General features: G+C 39.3%; 1 pseudogene; it reads right to left on the bottom strand.

The window, feature by feature from the left end:
* LOC120871634 overlaps window positions 1–23261 on the bottom strand; it is a 117094-nt pseudogene that overhangs the window by 31045 nt on the left and 62788 nt on the right.

Raw genomic sequence — 23261 nt, 5'->3', positions numbered from 1 at the left:
ACAGATCTGGACGTGAACTATATGCTCTTCATTTCTCTCTGTCTCTTGATGCTGATGCTTTCATTGTCATCAGAGAATTCACTCATTAGCAACCAGCATGATGTGTTGGGAAGAACATGGGCTATGGAATGAGAAAACACTGCTCCTGCCTCCTGTATGACCTTAGCAAGGTCATTTACCTGCTCAAGCTTCAGTTTCCACAACTGTGAAAATGGGAATCTCATTGCCTGTCATAGGGTCATATGCCTGTCATATCTTTATTTTGAAAAATAAAGATAATGTGTGCAAAGTACCTTGTGGGTACAAATATATGGAATACGTTATGCATTATATTCACTCAGTAACTATCTATTATTGAACATCTACTCTGTACCAAACATTGTGCTCAGCACTAGGGATTTAAAACACATGGTAACAGTGCTTATTTTCAAGACATGAACAGATACAGTTTAAAATGACAGAAAGAGCAGCGCCGTAAAGTCACATAAACTTGCTGGGTTTTCAATTGGGGGAAACTATGTCATTAGTCTGAACCTCGATTTTTTCATATGTGTATGTGTTAGGTGCTCAGCCGTGTCCAGCTCTTTGATTTCATGGACTGTAGCCCAGCTAGTCTCCTCCGTCCATGGGATTTCACAGGCAAGAATACTGGAGTGAGTTGCCATTTCCTTCTCCAGTTTATCATCTGTATAATTGGTCTAATAGTATCTACCTTATAGGCAGACTTGAGAATTAAGTATAAATCTGTAAAGAAATTAATATACTGCTTGATAATCAGAGACAGTAAGTGGTACTTCTTTTAAAGGGAAAAGCAGACATGAAAAATCATAACAGTATTGGTAGGGAGTTAGAGAAGTTTTCACAGATGACAAAGTCCCTGCACTAAGACTTAAAAATGAATAGTATTTGCTGAATGGGCATGTATTGAGATGACATTCCTGGAAGAGGAAATAGCATGGAAAAAGTGCAGAGACATTAAAGTGACTGGCATCTTCTAAGACATGAAGGTATTTAAGTATTGCTAGTTCATAATCTCAAGGAAGGAGAGAGTCCAGAAGATGACAGTGGTCAGTAGACCCGTGTCAAATAATGAAGAGCCTGGAGCATCACAGGCAGGGGTAGAGTCCATCTCATAGCACTGGGGAGATGCTGAGCAGTATGCTCGCTGTTGAGTAGGAAAGTATGATGACCACATTTGTAGGTAGGACACCTCTTTGCAGTATGGAGAAACAGGGCAGGAAAAGCATTAAGAAGTCTACTGAAAAATCCAGGTGAAACAAGGAGATGGAGAAGATGGGATGGTTACTTAAGATGTTAACAAGTTGGTTCCAACAGAATTAATTTTAGTTGGATTTTGGAGGAGGGTAATGCTGTGAAAGTGCTACACTCAACAAGCCAGCAAATTTGGAAAACTCAGCAGTGGCCACAGGACTGGAAAAGGTCAGTTTTCATTCTAATCCCAAAGAAAGGCAATGCCAAAGAATGCTCCAACTACTGCACAATTGCACTCATCTCACACACTAGTAAAGTAATGCTCAAAATTCTCCAACCCAGGCTTCAGCAATACGTGAACCGTGAACTTCCTGATGTTCAAGCTGGTTTTAGAAAAGGCAGAGGAACCAGAGATCAAATTGCCAACATCCGCTGGATCATGGAAAAAGCAAGAGAGTTCCAGAAAAACATCTATTTCTGCTTTATTGACTATGCCAAAGCCTCTGACTGTGTGGATCACAATAAACTGTGAAAATTCTGAAAGAGATGGGAATACCAGAGTACCTAACCTGCCTCTTGAGAAACCTATATGCAAGTCAGGAAGCAACAGTTAGAACTGGACATGGAACAACAGACTGGTTCCAAATAGGAAAAGGAATATGTCAAGGCTGTATATTGTCCCCCTGCTTATTTAACTTATATGCAGAGTACATCAGGAGAAACGCTGGGCTGGAAGAAGCACAAGCTGGAATCAAGATTGCCAGGAGAAATATCAATAACCTCAGATATGCAGATGACACCACCCTTATGGCAGAAAGTGTGAAAGAGAGTGAAAAAGTTGGCTTAAAGCTCAACATTCAGAAACCGAAGATCATGGCATCCGGTCCCATCACTTCATGGGAAATAGATGGGGAAACAGTGGAAACAGTGTCAGACTTTATTTTGGGGGGCTCCAAAATCACTGCAGATGGTGATTGCAGCCATGAAATTAAACGATGCTTACTCCTTGGTAGGAAAGTTATGACCATATTCAAAAGCAGAGAGATTACTTTGCCAACAAAGGTTCATCTAGTCAAGGCTATGGTTTTTCCGGTGAGGTATGGATGTGAGAGTTGAACCATAAAGAAAACTGACCGCCGAAGAATTGATTCTTTTGAACTGTGGTGTTGGAGAAGACTCTTGAGAGTCCCTTGGACTGCAAGGAGATCCAACCAGGCCATTCTAAAGGAGATCAGTCCTGGGTGTTCACTGGAAGGACTGATGCTGATGCTGAAACTTCAATACTTTGGCCACCTCATGCGAAGAGTTGACTCATTGGAAAAGACTCTGATGCTGGGAGGGATTGGGGGCAGGAGGAGAAGGGGACGACAGAGGATGAGATGGCTGGATGGCATCACCGACTCGATGGACGTGATTCTGAGTGAACTCCGGGAGTTGTTGTTGGACATGGAGGCCTGGTGTGCTGTGATTCATGGGGTCACAAAGAGTCAGACATGACTGAGCAACTGAACTGAACTGAAAGATGAACAACAGATCTAGGATGTTTTCTTGAGATTGAGAATGCAGATGGAAGCAGGTTTGGAATAAAGGTGATACATTGTGTCTGGGACACGATGAATTTGAGGTTCCTATGGAGCATGCAAGTCAAGATCTGGACATGCTGTTCAGGAGTGGAGACTGAAGAAAAGAGGTGGCTGTTGATGTCAGTCCGGAGGTCACTGACATGGACGGATGGATGGAAACAGCCACGAGGGCAGACTCACCCAGGGCAAAGGACAAGAAAAGCGGCAGCCCCCAGTCAGGCCTTCTCTGCTGCTGCTGCTACTGCTAAGTCGCTTCAGTTGTGTCTGACTCTGTGCGACTCCATAGATGGCAGCCTACCAGGCTCCGCCGTCCTTGGGATTCTCCAGGCAAGAACACTGGAGTGGGTTGCCATTTCCTTCTCCAATGCATGAAAGTGAAAAGTGAAAGTGAAGTCGCTCAGTCATGTCTGACTCTTTGTGACCCCATGGACTGCAGCCTACCAGGCTCCTCCATTGATGGGATTTTCCAGGCAAGAGTACTGGAGTAGGGTGGCATTGCCATCTCCACAGGCCTTCTCTAGCTAGCCTTAATAATTGAGCTGCTCAAGGAGATGACACTCAAATCCTTTAGGGCAAAGACCTCAGAAATAGAGTAGGCTTAGGTATGCCCAAGGTCAAAAACATCCATTTTCTGGCACACCTTTCCTCCACATGGTGTAAGTTTCATTTGTCTGAAAATAACCAGAGGGAGCTCATGAAGAGAAGCTCTTGGATATTGAGGGACTACATACAGGATGACAATTATAAACACACTGTCTCTAGAAAAGCACTTCATTTACAAAGCAGATTTGACAGCTCAAGTTGCTTTTTTGGCAGAGCGATCGGCCTGGCCCCTGAGCGACCTGGTGAGCTTCGATTACAGCTTTGATGCTAGCTCCACCACAGAGACCCCGTAAAAGGGGAGTGATAGATGAGGTCCTGTCAGGCTTCATTCCCTGGGTGGCCTTGAATCTCTGCCGTTATCTGTTACCCTGCCAGCGCTGACAGTGATGAACACAAGGCAGGCAGCTTACGACACCCCGATTCATTATCCAAAAAGAAGGGAGAGCAGAAATAAAGGGAAGGTGACTGCCATGTCGAAGCTTCACTCACATCAGTGCCATCTTCCTCCTACAGGGCTGAGTGGTGAAGAAATGATGGAGACCATTTGTCCCAAACAAGGGCTACTCAGAACAGAACAAGTCACAGTGACACTTGCCCAGGAAACTGTGCCCCGGCTTCTTCATGGCTAAGCTCTTCATAGACATTTCAGGCATAAGAAAAAATATTTAGAGGGCCTGAATTTTTTTCTCAGTCCACTTGCACTCTGGAAAAAACATAAAAGAATCAAAGATACATAAAACCATCGATCTCTACTGCTTGCCCAGGCTAAATTGTTATTCATTCCAGAAGAGTATAGTTTCTCTCTGTACAATAGTATTAAGCCTGTGAGTCAGCGATAGCAAATATTTTAGGCAGGCCTAACCATTGCTTCTCATAATAGACATTTATATCTTTAAGTGGTTTCTCCCTAAACAATATTTCATCAAGATTTTTTGTGTCAACTGGTTTTTTCCCTGACCTGATGGGAAATGACTTTTTTACTTACTTTATTGTCTCCTTTTTCTTATTAATGGGATTCTTGTGATACCTAAAGATATGGTTATATATTCAATAAATACAACTTAAATTTAATGCCCAAAGAAGGCAAGATTTTCCATCTTAATTTAATCTATTTTAATCTAGAATGTTAATCAGAGCACTGGTTTAGTGGGACATTAAGGCAAAGGAAGTTTTTAAAAAGAAGGGGAAAAGTTTCTGGTCAAATAGACTTGAAAAACCCTGGGTTTACTACTTTGCTGCAGTTTCCTTCCTACTGGACTTCTTTTAAGACTCTTTAATATAGAAATGTGCATTTTGACTCTCCTAAATAAAATACAATCTCAGTCTATATTTTCTTGGAATATTTGTATGGGATATACATCTAGACCAACGTTACCTAGAACCACACTTTAGGAACTCGTGGTCTAGACTTGCCCACAAACTCCATCTTCTTGCTCATTTACCCCAGCAACAAAATCAAACGATTGTCAAGCTAGATTCTAAGTATTTGGCAGACAGAGACAGTCTATGGATGGAATAAACACTGAAGAAGGTATGGTTTCTGCCCTCAAAGAATGCATGCATCTTGCCCTATAGCCTACCTTCATCATTCCTGCCCTCTGTCCTTGTCTTCCCTGTCTAAAAGAAAGCATGGGGCAAAGAAGATGCTGAAGCAAAGGGAATGACAATAATCTTAAATTTGGAACAAAGGCAATGGAGGTGATTAATACATGGGTTTTATCCTTGTTCTTTGATAAAGATCAAATTTTCTTTCTAAAAACAGTAGCACAGACACTATCATTTATTTGGGGGAGTGCTCCAGTTTTTCACTATAAGTATGAATGAAAGTGGTCAGAGCTCCAGAATACCTAAAAACTACAGCATAAGTTAAAAAACAAAAAAGTACCAAATCTGAGAGTGAGCACAAAAGGATAATTCACTTTGATATTAGACGACATATTATATGTTTTTTGTTAAGCACCATGTTTCTTGTTATGTGAGACATATACACATTGGCAGTATTTCTCATGTTGGCTGTTCAGTTTATTCTAATAAAGGAAGCCACTAGTTATGTTCAAAATAACTGAAGAGAGCTGAAGTCTGGGCTTCAATACAAAACTAGAAAGTGATAGGAACTAATTGGTTTTGTTTATGAATGTTTGTTTGTTAATCAAGCCATGGAGTAAAGAAAAAATTGAAAACAAACTGAAATTCTTATTACCCAAAAAATTTTAAACTAGTATCAAAAGCAGTGTGTAAGCTGCAGACTTGTAAAGGCTAGAAATGGACTATACAGCCTCTGTGATCTTTTTCATCTTCAAAAAGCAATCAGGATTCAGGTGGGAAGAAGCGATCATCCAAGAACTAAAGTAATATCTGGAGGAGATGAAACCATCATTATAAATTAGAAGTAACCCATCATTCATTTTTCTGCTATCCTCTCTCTAGAAGAAAACAGACTCTGAAAAAGCTAACTTCATTCTTTCCTCATGTGCTCTAGGAATTTAAAAGCCAATCAGGATGTTTTCTAAATAAAATGCCAAGGAAGGCACTTCCATTTTTTACCTGTTGTTCCTAGTGGCAGATTATTTGGATCCAGATGTCATGGAATTTACCAGAGATAGGATGACAATAATTCTGTGGCTTTTAACAGAATGAGCTTTCTCTTTCCACCATTTCATGTAAAATTCTCTTTCCAGTTTCCTACAACCAACTGTGTGCCTTTTACTTTTCCTGCAAAGGCATTTATTTCTGTCTGATCAATCTGAATTGTTCTGTTGCCTTGCTACCCACCAGTGACAAATGTACTCCTTATTTCTGAGTTCTCCAAGAGCTGGAGGATTGATGGGTGTGAAGAAAGAACTGGGATCACCAAGGCAAGGGAGGAATTCATCTCATTAGTCTCTGATCCAGGTTAACCACCAGGGAGATAATATTTTAAACTCCAAAAGACTTCTTAGAAGTTTCCAGAATTTCTCCAGAGACACAGATCAACAGACCAGAATAATCAAGAAAAGGGAACGAGTTTGCCAAACGCCACTCACTTGGTAGATTGTTTTACTTGAGTAAGCAAAAGACTTTTAATGGAATTATTTCAACCCAGTCAGAAAAGGAGCAGATCAACCCTCAAGGGAAGTACCTCCAAACTGCAGCTGAAGATAAAAAAAAAGAGTGACATTTTAATTCCAGTCTTCAACCCTCAACACAGGGATGCAGGCGGCACTTGTTCTGGATGTGGTTCAGTTGATGAACAGCTTTCCCAGAGCACTGAGCAATCAGTGTTGTGTCCACTTAAAATAATGCACAATGATATGGGGGTCCTGGGCCCCATAATTCTGCAGATGACTCCCCTTCTCTTTCGGCTAGAAGTAACTGAAAATGAAAGCTGCCTGATTACGGTGAGGGCTCCTTTGGCTTCTTTGATGTTTAAATATTAGCCCCAGGGCTCAGAACTAACCGCTCCCCATCAGCAAAGCAGAGTCATCTGCCCCTTATCCTGAAGCAGGGATAAAAATTCAAATATTTAAAAGCAAGGCCAAACTTCTAAAAACAACAAAGGAATTATACAGGGTAGAGTCTGAGTAACAAGTGAACCTCCAGCTCCCAAGAACATTTCCCAAAATGGCTCCTTTATCTTTGTTCATTGTAAAGCGGAGACATACAGGCTCACGGGATTTCTTCCTCTCTAGATGCCCCCGAGCTTGAAACTGAGAGTTCCGTCAGCCCCTCCAGCTCCCTCAGGGCTCGGCTCTTTCCCAATGCACTTCTGCCTTCAACTTGATAAGCTCTTCTGTTCTCACCCCGTCTCTCCTCTCCCTGCTCCATCTCTTTCTCTGTTCCTCTTTACTCCTGTTAGTCTCCCTCCAGGAGCCTCTCTTTTCCAGTTATGGCAGCCACGGAAGCATCCATAGGTGCCCAAACTTAGCTTAGCTGGCAGGGAGCCACGGAGGCTGCCCAAGAGAAGGGAGACCCAAAGAAAGTGTGAAACTCCGAGCTGGAACAAAGCATTGCTTTACCTTGAAGTCAAAAGCATTTTCCTTAGCCCTTGCTGCATATGCTGTATTGTTACCTTATATCAAAGGGGTTCATATCTCGGGAATCACGGGAAAGTTTCAAACATGACTGATGGCTGGTCAAAAGAGCATCCTCAGCGCGATAAGCCACAGAGAGGGTCTGCGCTGAGCCAGTGCAGGGCTGCCCGGCTGTGCCTTTCAAATTCCTTTCATCGCAATCGGCGACTGTAAGCACTGCAGGGTGAGAACAAGCCAGGACTTTGTGGAATATTCTTAACTGCTAATATGTAATCCATACAGCCAGTGCTAGCAGCCCGAGGATAAAAGATTGAAAGAAATGGAGACACAGGACTGGTTTTTTTTTTTTTTTTTTTGAAAGGCAACTTGGAAGGAAAAAAAAAAACAGTGAGAATAGTAAGATTTATGTTAACCCATTGGGAGCACTCTGGAAATCTCTTTGATGAAGGATTGAGATTGCTTTGAAGTTGACTTTATTGAAGCCAAAAGTAAGTGTGGTGCCCAGGGACGCAGGTTGACTGGGTCACTTATCAGTCTTCTGGACTTTGCGTTTCCTTTTTCTTGCAAATGCTGCAAGCTACCATACTCCTAAATGCAGCCCTACCAAAATATTCTCCCTCTGAAGAGGAGGCTTTATTTAGCCTTTGTAATTAGTAGAAACTTAACCAGCGGGACATACGTAAAAAGAACCCAGAAAAGAGAATACACAAAAACGCACACATCAATATAACACGCAAGAGGCTACTAGAAACCCTTAACACTGTTACCCATATCCTTTCTTACTCTGAGCTCAGATTTCAAGCATTACACTGCAGGAGCATGGGGATAAACCCAGTGGATATCACAGGGAGGCGAAAGTGGTTAGCAGTTTCCCCTGATAGAAGAATCATGGCGGGGCAAGTATGGTTTTAGGAGTGATAAATAAAGATGGTGTTGGCTAGAAAAAAAAAGACAACAGAGGGCTTTGAACCATCAAAGAATTTGCCTGGAACCGGGAATATAGAAGTATTTGTGTTAGTCGCTCAGTCCTGTCCGACTCTTTGCGACCCCATGGACTGCAGCCTGCCAGGCTCCTCTGTCCATGGTATTCTCCAGGCAAGAATACTGGAGTGGGTTGCCATGCCCTTCTCCAAGGGGATCTTCCTGACCCAAGGATCAAACCCAGGTCTCCTGCATTGCAGGCAGATTCTTTACTGTCTGAGACATCAGGGAATATAAAAGCTTCTCTTAAACAAGTAAGAGTGCCACTTTAGGGATCATGGGAGAAAGCCTTAAATTTTTTTTAATGAAAGAGGAAAAAAACAATGAATGACATAATGACTAGAAAAGGACATGCAGCTGATGATTAAGGAAAAGCTAATACTCTGGATTGTCCTTTCTAGCACGAGTTATTGGCTATAGCTGTGCTAAGATGTTATTATAAATATTCTTTTCTATCCTTGTCAGTTGTGACCATAAAGAAATGAGGCTGATATTTTCTTGGTAAACAAACCACAGCTTCTACATTCAAAGAGTGTTGATTTTCAAAGAGATCAATACTCCTGTTCTCAGATTTTAAAGTCCCTGATATCAGCAAACTATTTTCTTTGTGACTACTGTTTTGCCTTTGAAGGCAGTTTCCAAAGGGAAGTCCCAGAAATGTTTTAAACAATCACGCATGAGCCTCCGTGGTATCACTGGAATTAGTGCTGAGCCTTCCCAGGTAATTCTTTAGAAAGACAATACTAATCCAGGGATACAAGCTCAAGAACAATAGTACAGACATCAGGCTCTGGTCACAAAATGAAGTCATAGAATTACTGGAGCAGGAGGAACTAGTCCTCCTCTATAGCCCTTTCCACAGATACTGAGAAATATACTAATAGCAATCTGGTTCCACTGACCAATCAAGAAACTGTAGTAGAAAATATGAAAGCAAGTACAGCAGAGAATCCACCTATTCAATCAAGATAGCTCATAAAGCAAAAGGAAATCACTATGCTGTCATTTGTCCTGATAAAGACATATAAACACAGCATACTCTCAGATGTTTAGCAAAACAGATATGTCCCAGGGAGAACCAAAGACTCAACACTATGGCCAACGTGGTTCCTAGGGAAATTGATAATAGCACTAAATGGGCAAATGCTGAAACCCACTGCCTCCCCTTAGATTTTCCACAAGAGGGCAAGAACACTTTAAGACACAAAAACTTCAATATCTTAAATGAATAAATGTCTAAACACAACTCATCCTTTCCCTATAGAAGGAAGCAGTCCGGGGACCTAACAGTAAACAGACATATCTCCTCTGCAGGAGGCTGAGCAGCACAATCCTACCCACCCTCCAAGAGTGTCAAAATGACAAATATCTTGTTGTTTTATAATATCTGGGCCAGTTTCATGTATTTTATTACAATGTCCATCCACCACTGTTGGAGCTCCTTAGGAGTTGTCGACTCCAGCGCCTTAGAATTATGGTATTCTTATGTGGTCTATGGGAAAATAAAAACAGGAAACACATAAACTTGGGAACAGTTTTTTCCCTACTATTTGCCACTCCAAACCCAGGTCTCCTGCATTGCAAGCGGATTCTATACCATCTGAGCCACCAGGGAAGCCCAGTAAACTTATTGGTTAGCTGAAGCTCTTCCTCAAATGTGAAGGTAGTAACTCAGTGTAAAATGTTGAACTGGGGCACTTAGAAGAGACCCAGAATTCAACACAACAGATTAACATGATGGTAAATGTGAAGAATCCGATGTTACATCACTTTTAAGGACTGAGAGGGGAGCAGGGCCCCAGGAGGGGAAGTCCCTGTCACTGCAGGGGCCAGAGTCAGAAAATTATCATAGGTGATTTCATACTTGAGGATAAATCACCAAAGTCCAAGAAAAGCACTAAGAATTATTTTGAGCAAGAAACGGTGTCTTTACCATCACTGGCCAATTTCTCTGATAAACAAAGATGATGCTTTCAGTTCAGCCTAAATGGGTGTGCTCTCATGCACCCATAGAGAAAGAACAGGATGAAACAGCCCTGGTTGAGCCTCCATCATGTGTCAGAAACTTTACATCATAATGACCCGGTGTGAGAAGAATCATTACCTCGTTTTATGCACAGGCATCAGCTGAAGACTCCGAAGCGAAGTGATTAATCCAGTCACAGAGCTTGCAAATGGTGGACCCAAGATTCAAATCTGATATCTCTCTGCTATGTAAAGCTAGGTACTTTTCACATCCCCAAGCTCAAGTGACATCTAACAAGGGGTCTTGACAGTTGCTTCTTGCTTTCCTGAAGTCTGTACTTTGAAAATCCAGTTTTACAAAACACTTAAATTAGGAAAAAATATATATATTTTAAAAATAATTTGCCATTGAGCTCCTTCAGCAAAAAGCTCACGTGGAATATCTTAAATAAAAAGAAGTTGTGTCTTGCATGGAATGGTGTATTTGTATAAACAGGGTCAATTTTCCTGATGCATCCCAAGTTTCCTCCTCCCTCTATCTCCTTACCCTGTTCCCAACAGCAACACTACCAACAGCCCCCCAGTAGTAACAAGCATTTAATAAAGGGTGGTCCTCAGGGGAGCCACAGGGCAAGGCATTGAAACAGGTGAAAACAACTGAGGAGCAGGCACTTGGTAATAACAGGGCAGGGTATACCTCCCCCACGTCAGGCTCCCTTCTACACTATTGCTTCGACTCCCTTCCCCAGCCTCCCACTAGAAAGTTACACAGCATCCATTTTTCAGTATCAGGCTATCATTAAATGAAACATAAACTGTGTGCTCCACAGGGCCAGGATTGGGCTCCAAACAAAATCTAACGTGCGAACAGCTCTTAAGGGTCTTTGGTTGCCATTCTGTTACCCCCATCACCAGCCTGTTTCAGATGCCTCATAACTTGTCCTCTCCGCCAGTGACTTGGCTGCAAAGCAAGTTGTTTAGAGCAGCAGATAACAACCTCCCTTGAAAGAAACTAGTGCAGCATTTTAGAAAATAGGGTCTATAGTAAACGTGGTCATAGAATCACACAGCAACCTCTCAGGACTCGTTTCCTTCAGCATCGCCCTAATGATGCTGCTTACGGCCTAAATGATAGAGAACGGCTCTCCCACACCCTCTAAGGTCTATGATGCCCCAGTATTTTCTGATATAGGGAAAACTGAAAGGATGACAGCACCAAAGAACTTTCTCCTGGTTAAGAGAGAGAATTTGAGGTCACCTGGAGAGGGGCAGTCTATTGTAAAGATTCTTTGAACAGTAATGAGACTTGAGAGATTGATCTGCCTTCAGGCAAAGACTCCCCTAAACTACCCAGGATGAGACACTGGCCTATTTTAAACACCTCCTAAGAAAGGAGGTTCTTAACTCTTCCCTCTGTACAGGAATACAGAGAGAAATGGAAAGGAATTCATTTACATCTCAAATCTGTACATGTGTGAGTCAACAAAATTGGCCAAAGAAAATTTGATACCACGATACCAGGTAAGTTATCCTTAAATCATTCATCATGAAAGTCCTTTCCTATCTATTGCCTAATTATAGGATCTGAACCAAGGAAATCCTACCAAATAATTTCCTTGATCAAAATTCTTCTATGGCTCCTTGTAATTTAAGGAATCTCATGTAAAGGAGAGTGAAGACAGAAATCCCTTTTACACTTACCAGGCACGCTTTCACTTAGGGCTTTACACTTTTCATCCCCAGAAAGCCTATGGCTCATTCCCTCACTTCCTTCATGTCTATAAACAAAGGGCATTTAAACCTTCTATCACTATCCCATTAACTGCAACACACACACACACACACACACACACACACACCCTGTACCCTTTCACATTGTTTCTCTATAGATGTGTCATCACCATCCAACACAGTATGTAATTACATCTTTTTTATTGTCTATCTTCCCCTATCAAAATGTCAGCTCCAAGAAAAAAGAATATTTTGGTCCATTTGCTCAATATGTTTGGGATCCATAGCTATTAAAATAGAGACTGATCCTAATACATAGTAAGTGCTCTAACATGACTGGTGAGAGAACTGAATGAACATGTAGCTTACTGCAAGACTTAGAGTCTTAGAGTTTTGTATAAGCTAGCAGATGATTAGCTTTCTCAAACAGGATATGAACTAATAAATATGCAACAGCTATTCCTAGTTAGATTTCTTACCTCTAATTCTCTTTAAGAGCCTGAAGCGGTGGGTTTGCAGCCATGATTCCTGGAACCTTGGTGCCCCTCGAAGACATGCCCTCTTCCCCCCAAACCCCTGTTGTAGAGCCACAAGAGGGAAGACCAAAAAGCCAAACATCTGGCTTCCTGCTTCAGTTATCTGTCTTATGCACTGGCATTTTCTGTTAAGATGCTACCAGGGAGGAAACTGTCCCATCACTAAAAACATAGAAAAACTTGAGCCTGGACCACGAGACAGAAAAACATGAAAAGACACTGGATAGAGTGTCACAGAAATATGAATATTTATAGAGCATCTATTGTGTTCTCAGGTGTGATCTGGACATTGGGAATAGAAAAGCAGAACATAGCCAAACTCACATTCAACCACGTTCATATAACAAATAATATTTTCTGAAATTTTGGAAAATCAAAGGATCACTGAGGAAGGATTTCAGGGATCTGTCCTTCCAGAGGCATCTGCTAGTCTTTTTCCATTGAAATACAGCTGAAATAAATATCGTCTTAGTCTCAGGTATGCTTCGTAGTGATCTGACATTTGTACGCCTTGTGAAAGGATAACACAGTAAGTCCAATAACTATCTATCTCCCTGCAAAGCAATTACAACATAAGTGACCATGTTCCTTATGCTGAACGTCACATCCCCATGACTTATTTATTTTATAACTGGAGGTTTAAAATCCCCTTCACCTATTACACCCACCTTCTTAATCCCCTTCACCTATAACACCCACCCTCCCACTCCCCTCATCTCTAGTTACCACCCATTTGTTCTCTGTATTAATGAGTATGTTTTTGTTTGGCTTGGTTTGTTTCTTAGATTCTAGATATAAGTGAAATCATATTTGTCTTTGTCTGTCTTATATCACTTTGCATAACACCCTCTAGATCCATTCATGTTGTTGCAAATGGCAAGATGCCATTCTGTTTTGGCTGAGTAACATTCCATTGTATGCATAAACCACATTTTCTTTATCCATTCATCTGATGGATACTTAGGCTGCTTCCATATTTGGCTACTGTAAATAATGTTACAATGAACATTGGGGTACATACATCTTTTTGAATTAGTATTTTTGTTTTCTTCAAGTAAATACCCAGAAATAAAATTGCTTGATTATGTGACAGTTCTATTTTTTATTTCTTCAGGAACCTCCAGTGATATTTTCCAGTCTGCTAAGTTTTAAGGACAGTTGTTAGGCAGGCAAAGCATAAAGAAGACTGACTTTCGCTTTGTGACTTTAAATAAGATTTTAATCTCTTTAGGAATTAGTTTCTCCAACTCTAAAAAGAGAGGCTTCAAAATTAGCTATATGTAAAATCCCTACAAAATTTAAGACTATGTATCCAGCTTCTCCTGCTCGTCCTACGACCAGATACCAGGAATCATTCATTTCAGGGAATATTGCTGAACATCAAATGTTTTGGCCAATTCATCTGAACATTGAGAAAGTATGTGGCACCTTATGAAGATCAGTTGTCCCAAGGACAGTCATTTAAACTAATTGATGTTTTCTTCTATATATGAGAGATTTGTATTGCATTGTCCAGATTCAATTTCAATAATTCCATTATAACTATCCTAAATATCAGTTACAAAGTTATCTTAAAGTAAGTATGGAATTAAAACCTTTATTGTTCACTATTAGCATCAAGTTTGTTTTTACATTTAAGATAAGACATCCTTTCACATTTAACATATTGAACAAGGAAGCAGAGCTCTCTAAATCTGTTAAATTTGGAACTAGGGAAAATTTCAAGACATTTTACTCCTCCATACTTTCAAATCATAACTAACATGTCAGCCAGGAATTTTTTAACTGTCAGCAGCTACCAAACTATCAAAAGTTAACAGGTTGGCATGACGATAATGAGTGGAATTCCAAAGTATAACTGCCTAGGGAATGTCTGTGTTGAGTCTGTAGATGTGTGTAAATCTCGTTACATTCATGGTGCCCAAGAACCATGTAGTCCCTACAGAGAAGCATTAACAAAAATGACTTAGTGGCAAAGAAATCAAATTAATAGCAATACTTCTAAACATAAATACTAGGTTGTCCTTAATTTTAAGAGAAAATAAGGAGAAAGTGAAAAAATATGAAAAGAGATGTTCTTATATTATGAAGTATGAATGGATTTAATTTACAGTTCTAGTGATGTCTGGCTATATGACTGTGAATAAGGACTGTTTTATTTTAGGACTGTTTTCCTCATTTATCAAATGAGAGTAGGGGACGACAGAGGATGAGATGGCTGGATGGCATCACCGACTCGATGGACATGAGTTTGAGTGAACTCCGGGAGTTGGTGATGGACAGGGAGGCCTGGCGTGCTGCAATTCATGGGGTGGCAAAGAGTCGGACACGGCTGAGCGACTGAACTGAACCAAACTGGGGAAAACCCAAATGTTCACCAGCTGATTAATAGATAAACAAAATGTGGCTTATCAATAAACAAAATAAGAAATGAAAGTGGAGAAATCACAACTGATATCACAGAGACACAAAGTATCGTAAGAGAATGCTATAAACAGTTATGCAAAAAGCTGAACAAACTAGAAGAAATGGGTAAACTTCTGGAAACACACAATCTCCCAAGTGTGAAAAAGGAAGAAACAGACAATCAGAACATACAAATCACTGGTAGTGAAATTGAATTTCTAACTTAAAAACTCACAGCAAACATAACTCCAAGACCACACAGCATCATAGGGGAATTCTACCAAATATATATTAAAAAAATAGATAATATCCATGCTTCTCAAACTATGCCAAAAATATTGAAGTGGAGGGAACACCCAAATTCCCTCTATGAGGTCACAATTACCCTAATAGCAAAAGCAGGAAAAGAAAACACACATAAAAAAAGAAAATTAGAGGCCAATTTCTCTAATGATTATAGATGCAAAAATTCTCAACAAAATGTTAACAAATCAAATTCAATTATATATATAAAGGATCATATACCATGATCAAGTAACATTTATTTCAGGGATGCAAGAATGGTTCAATATCTGCAAATCAATCAATGTAATATACCACATTAACAAAACGAAGGATAAAAAACCACATGATCATCTAAATAGATGCAGAAAAAGCATTTGACAAAATTTAACATCCATTCATGATAAAAACTCATCAAAGTTGATATAAAGATATATACCAACTTTGATATGGCATATCTCAACATAATAATGTCCATTTATGACAAACCAACAGCTAACATCATACTCAATGGTGAAAAGCTGAAAGTATTTCCTCTAAGATCAGAAATAAGACAAGGATGTCCATTCTCACAACTTTTATTCAACATAGTACTGGAGTTCCTAGCCACAGCAATCATGCAAGGAAAAGAAATAATAGGTATCCAACTGAACAAGAAGTAAAACTGTTACTATTTGCAGATGATATGATGCTATTTAGAGAAAACCCTAAATTCTCCACCCAAAAACTGTTAAAACAAATAAGTGAATTCAATAAAGTTGCGGGATACAAGATTAATACACAGAAATCAATTGCTTTTCTATACACTGATAATGGACTATTGGAAAGAGAAAGCAAGAAAACAACCCTGTTTAAAATTGCATCAGGACTTTTCTGGTGGTCCAGTGGTTAAGACTCCACACTCCCACAGCAGGAGGTATGCAGGGTTTGATCTCTGGTTGGGGAACTAAGATCCTGCATGCTATACAATGCAGCTGAAACTAATTAATTAAAATGGCATCAAAAGAATAAAATATCTACGAATAAACTTAACCAAGGAGGTAAATGACATATTCTAAAAATAACAAAACACTAATGATGGAAACTGAAGTCAAAACAAAGAAATGGAAGAATATCCATATTCATGAATTGGAACAATTAATATTGTTAAAATGTCCATACTACCTAAAGAAATGGATATATTTTATGTGATCCCTATCAAAATACCCATGCCATTTTTCACGTAACCAGAAAAAAAAATCATCCTAAAATTTATGTAGAACCACAAAAGATCCCAAATAGCCAAAGCAATCTTGAGAAAAAAGAACAAAGCTGGAGGTATTATGCTCCCTGGCTTCAGACTACACTAAGTGTGTGTGGATGCTCAGTCCTCAGTCGTTTCTAGCTCTTTCTGACCCTACTGATTGTAGCCGGCCAGGCTCCTCTGTCCATGGGATTCCCCAGGCAAAAATCCTGGAGCAGTTTGCCATTTCCTCCTCCAGGGAATTTTCCAGACCCAGGGATCAAACCTTGGTCTCTTATATCTCCACTTTGGCAAGAAGATTCTTTACCACTGTTCCACCTGGGAAGCCTAGATTATACTACAGACTACAACAATCAAAATAATATTATACTGGCACAAAACAGACACATAGATCAATGGAACAGAATAGAGGCTCAGAAATAAATCCATGCACTTATAGGCAAATAAATCCAGTCACTTATAATCTATAACAAAGGACGCAAAACTATACAACAGAGAAAAGACAGTCTCTTCAATAAGTGCTGCTGGGAAAACACAGCTACTAGAAGACTGAAATTAGAACATTTTCTCACACCATAAACAAAAATAAACTCAAAATGTATTCAAGACCTAAATATAAGATACAGCACCATGAAACTCCTAGAAAAAAAAACATAAGCAGAATACTCTTTAACATAAATTACAGCAATATTTTTTAGGATCACTCTCCCAAGGCAAAAGAAAAAAGCAAAAAATTAACAAACTGGATCTAATTAAACTTAAAAGTTTTTATAAAGCAAAAGAAACTAACAAAATGAAAAGAAACCTACTGAATGGGAGAAAACATGTGCAAATGATATGACTAATAAGGGGGGAATATCACAAATATTAATATATAAAACAGCTCATACAACTCAATATCAAAAACACACACAACCTGATTTTAAAAATGGGCAGACGTTTTTCCAAAGAAGATATACAAATGACCACAGGCATGAAAAGATGTTCGACATCACTAGTCATTCAGGGAAATGCACTTCCAAAGAACAACAAGATACCACTTCACAACTGTCAGACTAGCTATCATCAGAAAAACCCCACAAATAACAAATGCTGGCAAAGATGTGGAGAGAAAGAAACCCTCGTATGCTGTTGATGAAATGTTAATTGGTGCAACCATTATGAAAAACAGCATGCAAGTTCCTCCAAAAACTAAAAATAGAACTACCATGCCCTGAGTTTCTCAGTCGCAATCAACTCTTTGGGACCCCAAGGACTGTAGCCCGCCAGGCTCCTCTGCCCATGGGGAATATCCAGGCAAGAACACTGGAGTGGGTTGCCATGCCCTCCTCCAGGGAGAACTACCATATGATCCAGCAATTCCACTCTTAGGCATAAATCCAAAGAAATCAAAAACCCTACAATTTGCTCCCCAATGTTCATAGAAGCATTATTTACAATAGCCAAGATATGGAAGAAGCCCAAGTGTTCATCAGGAGATGAATAGATAAAGAAAATGTGAGAGAGATAATCAGTGTACTCAGTCATTAAAAAAGAATGAAATTTTACTATTTGTAATGACACAAATGGACCTGGAGGATATTATGCTAAATGAAATAATCAGACAGAGAAAGACAAATACTGTATGATATCATTTATATGTGGAATTTTAAAGATAAAACAAGTTAATGGATATAACAAAACAGAGTCACAGAAACAGCAAACTAATGGATAGCAGTGGGGAGGGGCACGGTCAGGGTAGAGGGTCAAAGGATACAAACTGCTTTTGTAGTCTGTATAAAATAAATAAGCTACAAGGATATATTGCACAGCACAGGGAATATAGCCAATATTTTATAATGACTATAAATGGAGTATAACCTTTAAAAATTGTGAATCACTGTACTGTACACCTGTAGCATATAACATTGTACGGCCACTATACTTCAATTTTTAAAATCTCCCACAAAACTATGTGGTACATGCTACAATATGGATGAAACTTGAAGATATTATACTAAGAATTTTCATTCACAAAAGGCCACATAGTAAAAGGAAAAAAAAAAGGGCCACATATTAATGATTCCACATGTATGGAATGTCCATAAAAGCCAAATCTATAAAGGCAGAAAGTAGATTAACGGTTGCATAGGTTGAGAAATAAAGACATGGCGAAGTGACCATTAATGGGCATGGGACTTGGGGGAGGGGTAATGAAAATACTCTAAAATTGAGTGTGCTGATGGTTTCTCCCCACTCCATGAACATAAGAAAAACCACTGAACTGAACACTTCAAAAGGTAATTGAATGCAGCCATAAAAAAAGAACAAAATAATGCAACTTGCAGCAACATGAATGGACCTAGAGATTATCATATTAGGTGAAGAAGTCAGACAGAGAAAGACAAATATATAATATCACTTATATGTAGAATCTACAAAAAGGGTACAAACAAACTTATTTACAAAGCAGAAACAGAGTCCCAGATGTAGAAAACAAACCTAAGGTTACCAGGGGTTAGAGGGGGAAGAATAAATTGGGAGACTTGGATTGACATATATACATTACTATTTATAAAATAGATAACTAATAAGGATCTACTATATAGCACAGGGAACTCTATTCATTACTTTCTAATGGCCTATATGGATAAAGAATCTTAATAAGAGGTGATGTATGTATAACTGATTTACTTTGCTCTACACCTGAAACCAATACATTATAAGTCAATTATACTCCAATAAAAATGAAAATAAATAAGAAAAAAAGGTAATTGTATGTTGTTTGAATTATATCTCAATAAAGTTATTAAAAAAAATAATACCAGGACATCTCTGGTGGTTCAGCGGTGAAGAATCCATCTTGAAATGCAGGGGATGCGGATTTCATCCCTGATCAGGGAACTAAGATTCCCACATGCCTGGAGCAGCTAAGCCTATGCACCACAGAGCTCACAGGCTGCAACTACTCAGCCCATGTCCACAACTAGAGAGTCCGAGGGCTGCAACAAATGATTCTTGAAGAAACACCTGGATCCCACATGCTGCAACTAAGACCTGAGGCACCCAAATTAATTAACTGAAAAATAATCCCTATCAGTTTTGTTGCAAGGAGTAAACGATGTAAGATATATGAAGATTTGTTGCAAGGAGTAAACGATGTAAGATATACGAAAGCTCTCCACTAAGAACATTCTATGTTATGCTAACCACACGACTGACTACATTTCAATTTTCCTTGAAAAAGGTTTTTTGATGCCATCCTGTCAATCCAATGATATTTAAGAATAAGCCTAAAACTTATCAAAGCAGTCACTATCTGCACATGTTCTTAAATTAACATATTTAACAAACCTGAAGCCTGGCCCCAAGATACAGTGGTATGCCAGGAGTCTGTCCATCTCACTAACATCTTGTACTCCATCTCCAATGCTAAAATTTGGGGCAGCAGTCACTTTAGACTTTGTCAAATTTCTGAAAGGCTCACTACTTGATATCTTACTCTGAACATAAGCCAATAAACAGACAAGGATAAATGTGCTATAAGGTGGTTTTGACATAGGAAACTTAATGTGCAGAGGGGACTAGGTGTACATAAAGCAGAAAAGTTCAAGAGAGATTTTTCTTGTGACATAACCATGTTAATTCCAATTCAGAAGCCCATTTTCCCTTGAATTTGGAGTATATCCTGGCAAACACAGCTTTCTCTTGTTTCACTTAACAACTGCTGTTAAAATTTTAGTGACAGAATGAGAAAGCCATTCAATGGAGATTGCCAAATGTCTAATTAAACGATGCTGAAAATCAAAGGAGGAGAATCCAACTGCTAAATATAATAAGCTCAGGCATAAAATCGTTGATGAAAAAAGAAAACAGCACCTTCACTTTGTCAAGATGGGGTGCATGTATTAGATATTTTCTGTGATTCTCCATTGACTAAGTTCATTAGGACCAGTATTGACTACCTTAGTTTCAACTCCACATTGATTTCACATCTGATCAAGCTAAGATCCAGAATTACTGAAAACTCATTGTACTAGAGGAAGAAAAGGAACTGAAACTGTCTTCCTAAAATTTAAAAAAGAAAAACCATAAAATATAAATTAAATTGGTTACCTGAAAATTTTAAAACTACATCTAAACAAAAGACACCTAAACAAATTTCAAAGACAAGAACCAGACTGTGAAAAATATTTGAAACAAATATTAAAGACAAAATGCTTATATCCCAACTATAAAAAGAACTTCTAAACATTGATAAGAAAAAGGTGATCCAGTAGGAGAATATAATAGGCAACTGGTTGAAGAGGAATGTCATTGTTCAGTTGTTAAGACATGTCTCACTTCTCGTGACCCCGAGGACTATAGCACGCCAGGCTCCCATCCTCTACTATCTCCTGGAGTTTGCTCAAATTTATGTTCATTGAGTCGGTGATGCTATTTAACCATCTCATCCTCTGCAGCCCCTTCTCCTTTTGCCTTCAAACTTTCCCAGCATCAACGTCTTTTCCAATGAGTCAGCTCTTCGCATCAGGTGGCCAAACTATTGGAGCTTCAGCAACAGTCCTTCCAATGAATATTCAGGATTGACTTCCTTTAAGATTGACTGGTTTGATCTCCATGCGGTTCAAGGGACTCTCAAGAGTCTTCTCCAGCACCACAATTTGAAAGCATCAGTTCCTCAGCACTCAGCCTTCCTTACAGTCCAGCTCTCATAGCCATACATGACTACTGGAAAAACCATAGCTTTGACTATACAAACCTTTGTGGCCAAAGTGATGTCTCTGCTTTTTAATATTCTGTCTAGGTTTGTCATAGCTTTCCTTCCTGGGAACAAGGGTCTTCTAATTTCATGAGTTCAGTCACCATCCACAGTGATTTTGGAGCCCAGGAACACAAAATCTGTCACTGCTTCCACTTTTCTCCCTTCTATTTGCCATGAAGTGATGGGACCGGATGCCATGATCTTCGTTTTTGTGAATGCTGAGTTTTAAGCCAGTTTTTTCACTCTCCTCTTTCCCCCTCTTCAAGAGACTCTTTAGTTCCTCTTCACTTTCTGTCATTAGAGTGGTGTCATCTGCATATCTGAGGTTGATATTTCTCCCGGCAATCTTGATTCAAGCTTGTGCTTCATCCAGCCCAGCATTCCACATGATGTACTCTGTATAGAATCAAATAACCAGGGTGACAATATACAGCCTTGACATACTCCTTTCCCACTTTGGAACCAGTCAGCTGTTTCATGTCCAGTTCTAACTGTTGCTTCTTGACCTGCATACAGGTTTCTGAGGAGACAGGTAAGGTGTTCTTTAAGAATTTTCCACAGTTTGTTGTGATTCACACAATCAAAGGCTGTGTGGAAGAGGAAATACAAATGGCCAAGAAGCATATGAACATAAGTTGGCCCTCTCTAATAACCAGGGATATATAAACTAAATTACTAGGGATATTTTATAGTGATCAGATTAGGAGAAATGTTAACATTTGAGAATACCCAGCATTGGCAAGGTTTTATAGACAGAAGGATTTATTCACCAGTGGTAACCTTGTGAATGAGAACATTCACTTCATACCACCTGTTAAAATTTTAAATGTTTATATGGGGGATATTAACATTAAGAAACCCTAACCCTAACCCACATGTTAAACATTAAGATATCAAAACCACAATGAGGTACCATTTCATGCCAGTCAGAATAGCTGCGATCCAAAAGTCTACAAGCAATAAATGCTGGAGAGGGTGTGGAGAAAAGGGAACCCTCTTTCACTGATGGTGGAAATGCAAACTAGTACAGCCACTATGGAGAACAGTGTGGAGATTCTTTAAAAAACTGGAAATAGAACTGCCTTATGACCCAGCAATCACACTGTTGGGCATACACACCAAGGAAACCAGAACTGAAAGAGACACATGTACCCCAGTGTTCGTCACAGCACTGTTTGTTTATAATAGCCAGGACTTGGAAGCAACCTAGATATCCATCAGCAGACGAATGGATAAGAAAGCTGTGGTACATATACACAATGGAGTATTACTCAGTCATTAAAAAGAATACATTTGAATCAGTTCTAATGAGGTGGATGAAACTAGAGCCAATTATACAGAGTGAAGTAAGCCAGAAAGAAAAACACCAATACAGTATACTAACACATATATATGGAATTTAGAAAGATGGTAATGATAACCCTGTATGTGAGACAGCAAAAGAGACACAGATGTATAGAACAGTCTTTTGGACTCTGTGGGAGAGGGAGAGGGTGGGATGATTTGGGAGAATGGCATTGAAACATGTATAATATCATATAAGAAATGAATCGCCAGTCTAGGTTCAATGCAAGATACAGGATGCTTGGGGCTGGTGCTCTGGGATGACCCAGAGGGATGGTACGGGGAGGGAGGAGGGAGGGGGATTCAGGATGGGGAACGTGTATACCTGTGGTGGCTTCATGTTGATATATGGCAGAACCAATATAGTATTGTAAAGTAAAATTAAAAAAAAAAAACACTCTAGTACAGGCAAAGATGTTCACTACAACAGAAATCATGGAATTGTTAAATAAAATTGATGTATAGTTAAGATGTGGAATATTATATTGTAGATAAAATGAATAGACTAGAGTAAATAAACTGATGTGTGTGTACATCACCATTGATGGTTTTCCTTTAATGTAATTTCCATAAAATACATAAAATATGTGAATATATTATATATAATATAAAAATTTTTCA

This window comes from Oryx dammah, unplaced genomic scaffold (genome assembly GCF_014754425.2).
Source record: "Oryx dammah isolate SB20612 unplaced genomic scaffold, SCBI_Odam_1.1 HiC_scaffold_12, whole genome shotgun sequence".
NCBI lineage: Eukaryota > Metazoa > Chordata > Mammalia > Artiodactyla > Bovidae > Oryx > Oryx dammah.
This window is presented reverse-complemented; position numbering and strand designations above follow the sequence as displayed.